Consider the following 13,534-nt stretch of genomic DNA (forward strand, 5'->3'; position numbering starts at 1 on the left):
ACCTGACCTTAAGTAGTCATGTGAGTGAGCCACCTCAGAAACAGACCCTTCCACCCCAGTCAAGCTTTCGGATGATGTATCTTCAACTGATACCTTGACTACAATCTCACGAGAGACCTTGGCTCAGAACCACCCACCTCAGCTGGTCTCAGATTTGTAACTCAGAAACTGTGAGATGGTAAATGTGATTTCAAGCCTCCGAGTTTCAGGGTAATTTTACACATCAATAGGTCACTAATACACTAGGTCACTAGCAAGTGTTAGAATTGGGATTCAAATCAGTCGGATTCCAAGCGCCACCAAGACCACAACGACATCGATCTTTCACCGAGTGTCTCTCAGGGGCCAAGCTCTGTGAAATGGTCTCCATGCATTAGCGGCTTTGATCGGAACCTGGTACCTGATCTTTGCACTGTAGCGCAGTGACTGGGGACGCAAGTTCTGGAGTTTGACCGCCTCCATTTTAATCCTGACTCTGGCACTTACCAGCTATGACACTTTGACATGTCTTTAAACACCACTCATTAAATTTCCTCATTTGCAAAACAGGAATAATAATAGCACCTGCCTCATAGGGTTCTTGTGGAATGACATGACTTTTTGCACTTCAAGCTTTCAGAACTGAGTCATACACATGGTAAGCACTCAATGCGTATCGGTTGTATTACCTCACATATTGTTTTCTTTATCAGTCATGGTGACCTACGCACAGCGTGCAAGCACTTTATCGTGTTGTATCTTCACAATGACCCCACAGGTAGGTATCTTCATTTCACAGGGTAGAAATAGCCTCAGGGAGGTAGAGTAACTTTTCCCAGGTCACACAGCGGGCCTGTAAATCAAGTCCATATGACTTCAAACCAATCCTTTTCATCATATGACCCTCCGACCTCTGCATTAATCTAGATGTTCTGCTAACCGGGTTAGGGCGGACAGAGAACTCACATTTACTGCGGGCTTACTGTGTGCCAGGCACTGCGCCAAAGGCTTTCCATATGTTCTTTCATTCACCCACGGGCCATAGCAGTGATTCACTACATGTTTCCCCAGGTTCCTTCCTATGCTTGGCACGTGAAAGGCACGCAAAGAGTTCTTGGTGAATTGAAAATAGCCTACAGTGTGCCAAGTTGATTTTTATAATAAAAAGGATTATTTTGCCCTATTGGTGGAGGACCCCGCCTGCCAAAAGCATTGTCTTTGCATAAAATAGATAGGATCTCCTCCCACCCCACCATTTGGACCTGTGTCTTCTTCCACTGTCCAGGCTAGTGTTTGCTGGTGATTCCTTCCAGGCAACATGATGGCCGCAAGAATAAGGCTTCATAACTCCACGGTGGTAGGCGGGCAGAAGCTTGGATTAGCGTGCTGTTCTTGCTGTCTCTACACCATAGCTGTTTGTACCAATCCCCTCCCCCCCGGCCCCCCGTGCTGGTCTACACTGAGATGCCTGTGGTCCTGGCCTGTTGCCTCTTCACAGAGTCCTTGAACTGCAGCCTCTGTGTTCTGACCGTCTCCTTGCAGCCCTGGGTACACGTGAGCCACAGCATAGCCCGTGCAGGACGCTACCTCAGGTCCACTTGGTGCTGGACACCTCCCTCAGATATTGCAGGCCTGCCAGTGAGGAGCCGTGCTGATCTGGCACCAAGTTAACACGATCCTTCTCCAAGAGGGCTTGCCCCCTTCCCCGTTGATGCCAGGGAAGCTCTGGGAACTCTGTGGTTTCTAACTGACCTGCCCTTTGAGGCTTTCGACTCAAGAGTGAGAAGAAGCCAGGGCCAGCATCTGACTGCTTCCCTATCTAATTTTCCTCTCAAGCTCCTGGTTCCAGAAGCCTTTCCCATTTCTTCCTAGGTGTCTAGAAGCTCCCTTTGGATAGAATGCTCCCCACGGCAAAGAACACCATGCATTTCCTTTGCTATATGGAGGGAATTTTTAGAATTTAGAATTTTTTTTTAATGTTTATTTATTTTTGAGAGAGACAGAGACAGAATGTGAGTGGGTTAGGGGCAGAGAGAGGGGGGAGACACAGAATCCGAAGCAGCCTCCAGGCTCCCAGCCGTCAGCACAGAGCCCGACGCGGGGCTCGAACTCATGAGCTGTGAGATCATGACCTGAGCCGAAGTCAGATGCTCAAACGACTGAGCCACCCAGACGCCCCTAGAATTTAGAAATCTTAACCAAAAAGCTGACTTTGAATCAAATGACCTTTGTATTCTAGCTGCTGCTATTTCCCCTTCCCTTTCTGGGGCTGCATAAACCTCATGGCTTAAGCTTATACAGCAAAAGGGGTAAAGAGAAGCCAGCTAACTCATAAGGGGAAGGTACGTCAGGATGTTTTTCAGATATGCTCTGCCCAAGAAAAAAAAGAAAAGACTTCACCAAAATTTGAAACTTTTTATGCTCCAAAGGGGCCTACCTAGAAAGTAAAAAGATAACCCACAGAATGAGAGGAAATGTTTGCGAATCGTATATCTGGAACAGGACTTTTACTCAGAGTATGGAAAGAACTCTTACAACTCCACGGTGAAAAGACAAATAACTCAACATAAAACGAGCAACGGGTACGAACAGACATTCCTCCAAAGAAGATACGGCCAAGAAGCACAGAGAAGACCCTCCACATCATTGCTCATTAAGGAAACGCTAATCCAAACCACAGTGAGATACCGCTATATACTTACTAGCGACTAAAATTGAAAAGACTGAACATTCTGAATGCAGCAAGAACGTAAAGCAACAAGAAATCTCACGCATTACTGGTAGGCTTGTAAAATGTGCCACAACTTTAGAAAATAGTTTGGCCGGGGCCTCTAAAAGTTAAACTTAGAGTTACCATATGACCCAGAAATTCCACTCTTGGATATAAATCCAAGAACACTGAAAGACTATATCCACACCAAAACTTATACATGAATATTCATAACGGCATTACTCATAATAACCAAAAGGTGGTAATAACCCAATTGCCTATCAACTGATAAACAGATCAACAAAATGTGGTATTATCCATGCAGTGGAATAGTATTCAGCCTTGAAAAGGAGGGAAATTGTGACATGCTACAATACGATAAGCCCTGAAGACATTATGCTAAGTAAAAGAAGCCAGACATAAAAGGTCACATACTGCATAATTTCATTTATCTGCAATTTCCATATTAGGCAAATTCATAGAGATGGAGAGTAGGTTAATGGTTGCCAGGGGATGGGAAGAGGTAAGAGGGAATGGGGAGTGACTGCTAATAGGAAAGTGACTTCTTTTTGGCGTGAAGAAAATATTCTGGAATTAAGTAGTGGTGATGATTGCACAACTTCGTGGTATATGGAAAACAGCTGAATTATACAAGTAAATTGTAAAAGGGTGAGAGATTATGGCATGTGAGTTATATGTCAAAAACTGAACAGAAAGGGGCGCCTGGGTGGCTCAGTCGGTTGAGCATCTGACTTTGGTTCAGGTCATGATCTCACGGTTTGTGCCCCATGTCGGGCTCTGTGCTGACAGCTCGGAGCCTGGATCCTGCTTCAGACTCTGTCTCCGTCTCTCTGCCCCTCCCCTGCACATGCTCTCTCTCTCTCTCTCTCTAATATATTTAAAAAAAAAAAACAGAAAAAACTGAAAAGAAAAAATATACTATGCCTCGAGTATGTATGTTTCATAGTTTCCTTAGATATGAAGCAGATAGAAGATACCATGACATTTATAGTCCAGTCAGTTCTTATGTCAAAATTAAAGGCTCAAATAAATAATGTTTATTTATTTCTGAGAGAGAGAGAGAGAGAGCGAGCACGAGCCAGGGAGGGGCACAGACAAAGAGGGAGACACAGAATCCAAAGCAGGCTCCAGGCTCTGAGCTGTCAGCACAGAGCCCGATGCAGAGCTCAAACGCGGGAACCGTGAGATCATGACCTGAGCTGAAGTCGGATACTTAACCGACTGAGCCATCCAGGTGCCTCAGAGCCTCAAAGATTTTAAACACTAAGACATTTGAGTGTTGATTAGCTGTTTTGTTTTAGGATTTTAGAAGACATTTTTGTCTTTTTTCTCATCCTGGGGGAAAGAATTCACTTTTTCACCATTAAGAATCATGTTAGCTGTGAGCTTTCTGTAGATCCCACCCCCCTCCCCTCTGTTTTTAAATCCAATTAAGGAGTGCCTTTCTATGCCTAGTTTTCTGAGAGTTTTTTTTTTTTTTCAACGTTTATTTTATTTTTGGGACAGAGAGAGACAGAGCATGAACGGGGGAGGGGCAGAGAGAGAGGGAGACACAGAATCGGAAACAGGCTCCAGGCTCTGAGCCATCAGCCCAGAGCCTGACGCGGGGCTCGAACTCACGGACCGCGAGATGGTGACCTGGCTGAAGTCGGACGCTTAACCGACTGCGCCACCCAGGCGCCCCTTTCTAAAATTTTTTTTTTTCAACGTTTATTTTATTTTTCTGAGAGTTTTTTAAAATCATGAATGGATGTTGCATATTGACAAATGCTTTTTCTGCATGCAGCAGTTTATAGGATCATACAGTTTTCTCTTCTTCAGGCTGTTGTTGGCTGGATTACAATGATTTTCAAACAATGAACATCTCATACATTCCTGAGAAAAACCCTACTTAGTCATGGTATGACCTTTTTTTTTTTTTTTTTTTTTTTTTAATCTATTGCTGAATTCAATTTGCTTACATTCTGTCGGGGGTTTATATGCTTATGTTCATGAAGGATATTAGTCTGTAGTTTTTGTGGAAGTTTAAATTGTTGTTTAAGAATTTCTTCTTTTAAAATATAATGTGTAATGCTATACTATTTTCTCTAAGCACTGCTTTAGTTTCATCTCACAGATTTTGATACATTGTATTTTAATTTTCATTCAGTTCTAATTTTTTTCTAATTTCCCTTGAGACCTCTACCTCAGCCCCATAAACTGTTCAGAAGTGTGTTCTTTAATATCCGAATATTTAGAAAATTTTCAGTTATCTTTTTGCTTTTTTATTTCTTCTTTAATTCCATTATTTAGAGAACATGCCTTGTATGATTCCAATTCTTTTCAATTTGTTAAGGCCTGTCTTATGACCCACTACATGGTGTATCTTGGTGAATGTTCCACATGCACTTGAAAAGAATGTGTATTGTGCTGTTATCGGGTGAAGGTTATATTAAATGTCAATTAGATACAGTCAGTTGATGGTGTTGTTTGGTTTTTCTATTTCATTGTTGATTTGTTGTCTAGTTATTCTATCAATTACTTACAGGGCAATGTTAAATTCTCCAATTATAATTATGGATTTGTCCATTTCGGGGTTTTGTTTTGTTTTAATGTTTATTTCTTTTTTAGAGAGAAAGAGACAGAGAGCAGGGAAGGGACAGAGAGGGAGGAAGACACAGAATCCGAAGCAGGCTCCGGGCTCTGAGCTGTCAGCGCAGAGCCCGACGCGGGGCTCTGACCCACCAACTGTGAGATCACGACCTGAGCTGAAATCTGGTGCTTAACTGACTGAGCCATCTAGGCACCCCAATTTCAGGGTTTTTAAAGTCAATTTTTGGTTTATACATTTTGTGGTTCTGTTAGGTTTATATATATTTAAGGTTGTTTTATCCTCTTGGTAATTGACTTTTTCAGCATTATTTTTATCTCTGTTAATTTTCCGTGTAGGATTTATCACTACAGAATCTGCAAACACTATAAGGATAGGAGAATACTATGAACAACTGTCTGTACATAATCTTACTATGTTTGATATTAATACAACCACCTCCAACTTTATTTTCACTATGTTTTCAAAGCATCTCTCCCCATCCTTTTATTTTTTATCTTTGCACTAATTTGAGCTGAGTTTCTTATAGATAACATACACTTGGATCTATTTTTTGATACATTCTGACAATCTCAATTCTCTTATTAGTGTGTTTAAACCATTTATATTTAATGTAATTGTGCATATTGGATTTAGGCCTACTATTTCACTATGATTTCTCTTTGTTTCCTCTGTTTTTGATTTCCTGCCTTCTTTTGAATTATTTGAAATTTTTAGTATTTTTAATGTATCGATTGAGTTTTACTTTTTAGTAGTTACAATACATACTTAACTTTTCATATACTACTAGTAATAAATATTTTACCACTTCGAGTAGAATATAGAAACCTTACACTATAAGGTCCATTTACACTCCCGTTTTCTGTTGTAGTTGTCACATTTACATCTACAAACACTGGAAATTCCATCAAACCATATTATATATTTTTTTCATCATGCTGAATGTACTCTTTAATCCCCATCACCTATTTCACCCATTCCCTCCCACCGCCCCACCACCCCATGACTGTCAGTTTGTTCTCTGTAGTTAAGAGTCTCTTTCTTGGTTTGTCTTTTTTTCCCCTCTGCTCATTTGTTTTGTTTCTTAAATTCCACATAGGAGTGAGATGACACGGCATTTGTATTTCTCTGACTGACTTACTTTGCTTAGCATTATACTCTCTAGTTCTAGCTGTTGCAAATGGCAACATTTCATTATTTTTATGGCTGAGTAATATTCCATTATATATATACCACTTCTTCTTCATTCATTCATCTATTGGTGGATACTTGGGCTGCTTCCATAGTTGGCTATTGTAAATAATGCTGCCATAAGCATAGGGGCGCATGTATCCCTTTGAATTTTTGTATTTTTGTATTGATATTGTATTTTTGTTTTTGTATTGCGGGGGGGGGGGGGAGGGTGTTGTACCCAGTAGTACAATTACTGGATCCTAGGGTAGTTCTATTTTTTATATTTTGAGGAACACTCGTACTGTTTCCCACAATGGCTGCACCAGTTTGCATTCCCACCAACAGAGCAAGAGGGTTCCTTTTTCTCCACATTCTTGCCAACACTTGTTTCTTTTTGACATTCTGACAGGGGTGAGGTGATAGCTCATTGGAGTTTTGATTTGCATTTCCCTGATAATGAGTGATAATGAACATCTTTGCATGTGTCTGTTGGTCATCTGGATGTCTTCTTTGGAGAAATGTCTGTTTGTGTCTTCTGTCCATTTTTTAATTGGATTATTTGTTTTTTGAGTGTTGGGTTGTATAAGTTCTTTGTATATTTTGGATACTGACCCTTTATTAGATATGCCATTGGCAAATATCTTCTCCCATTCAGTAGGTTGGCTTTTATTTTTGTTGTTTCCTTCACTGTGCAGAGACTTCTTTATTTTGACGTAGTTCCAATGGTTTCTTTTTGCTTTTGTTTCCCTTGCCTCAGGAGACATATCTTAAAAGAAGTGGCTGAGGTTGATGTGAAAGAAGTCACTGCCTATGTTCTTCTCTGATTTTTGTGGTGTCAGGTCTCACATTTAGGTCTTTGATCCATTTTTAACCTATTTTTGTGTATGGTGAAAGAAAGTGGTGCAGTTTCATTCTCTGGCATGTCAATGTCCAATTTCCCCAACAGCATTTGTTGAAGAGACTATCTTTTTTCCACTGTATATTCATTCTTCCTTTGTCAAAGACTGATTGACCGTATAGTTGTGGGTTCAGTTCTTGATTTTCTATTCTATCCCATTGATATTTGTGTCTGTTTTTATGCCAGAACCATACTGCCTTAATCACTACCACTTTGAAATATAACTTGAAGTCTGGAATTGTGATACCTCCAGTTTTGTTTTTCTTTTTCAAGATTGTTTTGGCTATTCAAAGACCATAGTATAAATTTGGCTTTCAAGCATTACTAACTGGACTGAAAAAAAGAATGGGATGCAGCCTCGAGTGGAAACAGGCTGTGGTGTGGGCATGAGGAATTAAATTAGAGGTATCAAAAATACCTTTTGGAACTTTAAAGGTAGAAGCAGAAGGAAAGGAGAGTAGATCCTCCAGAATACAGCTAGGAAAGCTCTACCTTGACTACCCTTCTAGCTCCGTACAAGGCACAGCTTGTTTGGAGGAGGTTGTGCTATTAACATATAAAGGCCACTGATACCTGCTTGGTAGCATTTCTACAAAGTTGCCATGTGCTGCATGAAAAGAAGTCTGGACTGGGATTCTAGCAATGGAGGTCATATTCCTATATCTGCCACTAGTGTGCTGTGTGACCTCGGGCAAGTTACAGCTCCTCTCTGGCCTTCATCGACTCATCAGTAATAGGAAGGGGTTGACAAAATAGTCTCAGACAAATCGTTCTTGATTCTGTCCATCTTCTAAACAACCAACCAAACAAGCCAATTCTGCATGTGGCTGTGGGTAGAAACTTGGACCTGCTAAAGTGATCAAAGAAAGATGGTGAATCTGGGAATACAAAGTGCGTTGGAGCAGAGCGCAAGGAAGTAGGGCATGTTTTTGTCAGGGTTCTTTCTTCTCACCCGCTCACCCCACGTTGCTGTATACTCTGGCAGTGATGTGGAGGGCTGCTACTGACCCACTGACTGAAACTGAAGGCCTTTTCCACCCCCACATTTCACACTTGCACCATGTATACGGTGAATGGAAGTTCAGACTCTGGAGTCAGATATAGATTTAAATCCTAGTTCTGCCAGTAACCAACTACGTATCTTTGGCCAAGCACCTAAATCTCTCTGAGCATCAGTTTCCTCTTCTGAACAATGAAGAACAAAAGTTGTATTGAGGTGCCTGGGTGGCTCAGTTGGCTCAGGTCATGATCTCCCGGTTCACAAGTTCCAGCTCTGTGTTCGAGCCCATGTCAGGCTCTGTGCTGACACCTCAGAGCCTGGAGCCTGCTTCAGATTCTGCGTCTCCCTCTTTCTCTCTGCCTGTCCTCTGCTCATGCGCATGTTCTCTCTCTCTTTCTCTCTCTCTCTCTAAAATAAATAAGCATTAAAATTTTTTTTAAAAGAATAGAAGTTGTATCAAATGAGGATAGTCTACCTTAAGCTGCAGCAGTAATCAACCCCAAATTCTCAGTTGCTTAACAAAAGTTTTCTTCTCACTCATTATGGTAGGCAGCCTCCAAAATGGCTCCCAGGAAGCCCTGCCTCCTGGGAGTCATACTTGTGAAAAATCCCTGCTCATGGGTGTGGGCTGCACCTAGATTACAAAAAAAAAGGCTAGGACTTCAGTATTGCATCTTGTCCCACCCCTCTCGGAATCCACTTGCCATGTTATGAGTGGCCTTATGGAGAGGACCAAATGGCAAAGAACTGAGAGAGATCTCCAGCCAACCATCAGCAAGCAACTGAGGTCCTAAAGCTGTGAGTACCTGAATCCTTCTAATAACCATGCAAATGAGCTTGGAAGCCAACTGTCTCCCCATCAAGCCTTCAGATGAGATCACAGCCCTGGACAATACCTTGATTGTGGTCTTATGAGAGTCTTAAGGCAGAGGTACCCACGTAAGCTGTGACAGAATTCCTGATCCACAGAAATTGTGAGATAATAAGTGTTTCTGAAACACTAAATGACAATCCTCTAGATTTTGAGGTCATTTTTACAGAACTCCATGTCCAAAGTGGTCTGAGGAATGCTTGACCCACCCTAGTCAGGGACCCATGCTGATGGAGGTTCCATCTCAACACCTGCATCCATGGGCACCCTGACAGAGGAGGAACCGCACACTGGCACTTAAGACCCCTACCCCAAGAGTGACACATGCCACTTCTACTTGTGTTTCATCGACCAATGAAGTCACATAGTCACAGTCACACTTAACTTCAAAGGAGGGTGGAAGGAAAATAAATGGAATATTTGTGAATAGCCCCTATGCCTCACACAATAAAATCTGCCTCCAAGGATTTTTTGGGAGGACTATTAAAGTGCTGTATCAGGATCCCTGTAGCTACAAGTAAGAGGAAACACCATGGGAACTTAAACAATTAAAGTTTGGGGGTGCCTGGGTGGCTTAGTTAAGCATCTGACTGTTGATTTTGGCTGAGGTCATGATCTCATGGTTCGCAAGATCGAGCCCCACGTCAGGCTCTGCGCTGACAGTGCAAAGCCTACTTGGGATTCTCTCTCTCCCTCTCTCTGTGCCCCTCCCCCTCTCAATAATTAAATAAACTTTCAACAGTAAAACTGTAAACAATCAAGGCAAATTTTTGGCTCATACTTTTTGGCGAAAGATCTAGAGGAAGGATTACTGCAGGTAAAAATGGATACGGTGACTCAAAGATGCACAGGGCTGGTTTCTGTACCTCTCTTCTCCGTATTTGGAGATATTGGCTTCATTCTAAACCTTGCTCCCCTTGGGGCTCCGAGGTGGTTGCCAGAAGCTGTGGGCTTCCTTGCTCAATCCAGCAGGGAAGAGTGGTCACAGAAGTCCCGAGCTTTCCTCTGATTGGATCATCCTAGTCATATGCTCAGGGTGGCTTGAGGGGACTGGTGATGGCATGTGAGGATAGTTTCCCCGGGTCACTTTGCTCAGATCTCCAAGTCAGGTTCCCTGGAACCACATGAATCTCCAAATAGAAATGGAATGTGTGGATAGTGCCTGACACTGTTTTTTCTCAGTATTATCTACTATTCCTTTCCTTTTTTTTTTTTTTTTAACTATTCCTTTCTTTTGAGTCACTTTACTTGGTAAAGCTATTTCACTGATGAATTTGCAAATATCTAGTGGATCTGAAAATGCTTTACAAATTGAAAAAGCTGGACAAACCTAAGCGATTGTTATTATTGTTACAGACAAGTAGTACTCATGAGAGACACCAGGATCCTTCTCATTCACCATATTTTAGCCACACTGGCATTTCTTCCCGCCCAGAAACACACCAAGCTTGTTTGGGCCTTAAGATCTTTGTATACCATGTTTGCTCCTCTTTCTCTGGAATTTATTCCCCTGGAACTTTTTTTTTTTCTTTTAATGTTTATTTATTTTTGAGAGAGACAGAGACAGAATGCAAGTGGGTTGGAGGCAGAGAGAGAGGGAGACACAGAATCCGAAGGAGGCTCCAGGCTCTGAGCTGTCAGCACAGAGCCCCGCACGGAGCTCGAATTCACAGACTGAGAGACCATCACCTGAGCCAAAGTCAGAAGCTCAACCAACTGAGCCACCCAGGCGCCCCTCCCATGGATCTTTTTTAACGGCTCTTCTCATCCTTCAGACCTCAGAAACATTTCCTGACCTTCCTGCACCCAATCACCACGTGACTTCTTCAGACCCTATATTAACTATATGAAGTTATTTTGTTCATTTGCTTGCTTACTGTCTTGTTCCCCAAGCCAGAACTTCATGCAGGCAAGGACCTTCTGTCTTGTTCACAGACACAGGGCTTGACACATATTAGATACAAAGTAGATGTGTGTTCAAAGAATGAAAGAACAAATGATTAAGTGTAGCATCTCCACCCACTGGTGTGTCTTTCTTTATTGTAAAATGTGTCTCAAGTAATTGATGCATTTTACAAATGACTAGCCTTAAAAAAGATGTAAATTAGAATATACTCAAGGTTATCCTTATAACCCCAATCTCTTTCAGTCAGTTCCCTCTGGAGAGGAAGACAGAAAGGTAGAATGAGTCTTAGCTGTTTTGAAATGAGTGTAATTTGTATCCTGGCGCCTCTCTGCCAATTTAGTGTGCATCAGAATTACCTGTTTGTCTCAGATTACAGGTAACCACCCACCCTCAGAGTTCCTGATGCAGTGAATCTAGAGTGTGGGTTCAAGAATTTGCATTTCTAAGAAGTTCCCAGATAATGCTGATGCTACTGGTTGGAGAACCACATTTGGGGAGCGGTTGGCACAATCCAAATAGGCAACAAATTTTAAAGTAGGATTAGCAGCTGTGGCTGTTTTGAATTACTATAGTGCTCTACTCCACAATGTTTTTCAGCTTTCATTCAAATCCATGTATATCCGTAGAAGTGTGTCCCCTAAGTCAAAATATCTGTCTTATGCGTTGCCAAAGATCAAAGATTCAGGGTCAAGTGCTGCCATAGAACATTCAGGGGCATTTCCATCTTAAGTACAAGTGTTAAAGTCATTCATCTAAGCATATCCCAAATTCACCAATCTATTTCAATCTACTTTTTCAATATACAATTATTATTATTATTATTATTATTATTAATTATATTTCTTGTTGACTACTATAATATCTTCCTAAGTGGCTCTTTAAAGTCATCCATGACAACATTTTCTTTTCTTTTTTTTTTTTTTTCAACGTTTATTTATTTTTGGGACAGAGAGAGACAGAGCATGAACGGGGGAGGGGCAGAGAGAGAGGGAGACACAGAATCAGAAACAGGCTCCAGGCTCTGAGCCATCAGCCCAGAGCCCGACGCGGGGCTCGAACTCACGGACCGCGAGATGGTGACCTGGCTGAAGTCGGACGCTTAACACACTGCGCCACCCAGGCGCCCCATCATTTTCTAAGTGCAAACCCAATGATGCTACTCACTTACATAAAACTCTCAGCAGTTTCCCCATCTTCTCAAGGAAAAGTCTAGTATCTTTAACACAGCTGACTTGATGTGGTCCCTGCCTACCTCGCAGCCCCATCTCATACCACTGCTCTCCAACCATCCTGATCTACTTTCAATTCCTCGATCTCAGATAGCAAACTCCCTCCCACCACGGCTGTTCTCTCAGGAAAATTCCTTACCCCTTACCTTACTAACTCCTACTCTTTCTTCAGAGCTCAGCTTATGTCATTTCTTCAAGAAAGTCTTTCCAATTGTTCCCAGGCGAGGTCAGTTTCCTCTGTTGCATGATCCTACAGAACTTTGTTCCGTTCCTTAGAGCACAACTGCTTTTTTCGGGGTCTTTATCTGTTCATTATCTTCAGGGAAGAAGGAGCGTGACTGTTTTATACACCTAGCAGAGCACATTGTAAATGCTCGACAAATATGTTGGATGAAATTCAAAATGTACACTAATTTGCTCAGTCCCCACTATGGACCAGATCCCGTGGTAAGCCCTTAGAAGATACAGGAATGAGTAAGAAAGATGCTTCAATTTAAGGGACTCCAGGCCAGTTAAGAGCAATGGGTATGGTGTGGACTTTGGAGACAATTTTCTGCGACAGAGTGGAAGTGGCTATATGAGAGGAACAAAGTGCTTTGGGAGTCGACTGGAAGTAGGACAGATCAATTTCAAATGGGGAAATCAATTCATTCAACATATACCTGAATGAAAATGCAGTCCTCACTGTGTGCTGTGCACTGTTCTGTTTTAGTGATTGAGGTTATTGTAAGAATCTTACAGATGGCTAATACAAGGCAGGGGACGGCCAAGTAAATTTGTCCAAATCCACGCAGCTACTAAGTAGGAGGAAAGGGATCTGAATCCAGGCAGCCTGCCTGGCTCCAGTCTTCATTACAGGAAAAGCCTCGTGGAAGAGGTGGCAATTAATCCAGGCGTGAAGGATTTGGCTAGGTGGAAAACGGGACGGTCATTCCAAGCAAAATCCGGGAAATATGCGCCTAATTATGAGTTTAGCGTCTTCCTTTGCTCACAGGCCCACTAAACAGCAGGAGGAGTTTCACAAGGGAACGGCATAAAAAGCGAAGGAAAAGAAAGCCAACTTCCGGCTACGGTGAGTAGCGGAGCTGTGTCCATGGAAACAGTAACTGGCCCCCAGGTAGGTGAGATCTCGCGGTGCTTGAGCCGGCGGAAGTGAC

The 13,534-nt window shown here is 42.2% G+C and overlaps 1 long non-coding RNA gene across 2 annotated transcripts; it reads right to left on the reverse strand.

The window, feature by feature from the left end:
* Positions 1–238: 238 nt before the first annotated feature.
* On the reverse strand, positions 239–13,417 carry LOC123603130. 2 transcript variants are annotated; one of them, XR_006714753.1, is made up of 3 exons: positions 13,040–13,417; positions 12,524–12,728; positions 239–832 (listed from the first exon to the last, which is right to left on the reverse strand). It is a non-coding gene; the product is annotated as an uncharacterized LOC123603130 (long non-coding RNA). The 2 variants fall into 2 exon arrangements; XR_006714752.1 differs by lacking the exon at positions 239–832 and adding an exon at positions 9,976–10,356.
* Between the last annotated feature and the right edge of the window lie 117 nt (positions 13,418–13,534).

The sequence above is a fragment of the Leopardus geoffroyi genome, chromosome E1 (assembly GCF_018350155.1).
Source record: "Leopardus geoffroyi isolate Oge1 chromosome E1, O.geoffroyi_Oge1_pat1.0, whole genome shotgun sequence".
In the NCBI taxonomy this organism is placed as follows: domain Eukaryota; kingdom Metazoa; phylum Chordata; class Mammalia; order Carnivora; family Felidae; genus Leopardus; species Leopardus geoffroyi.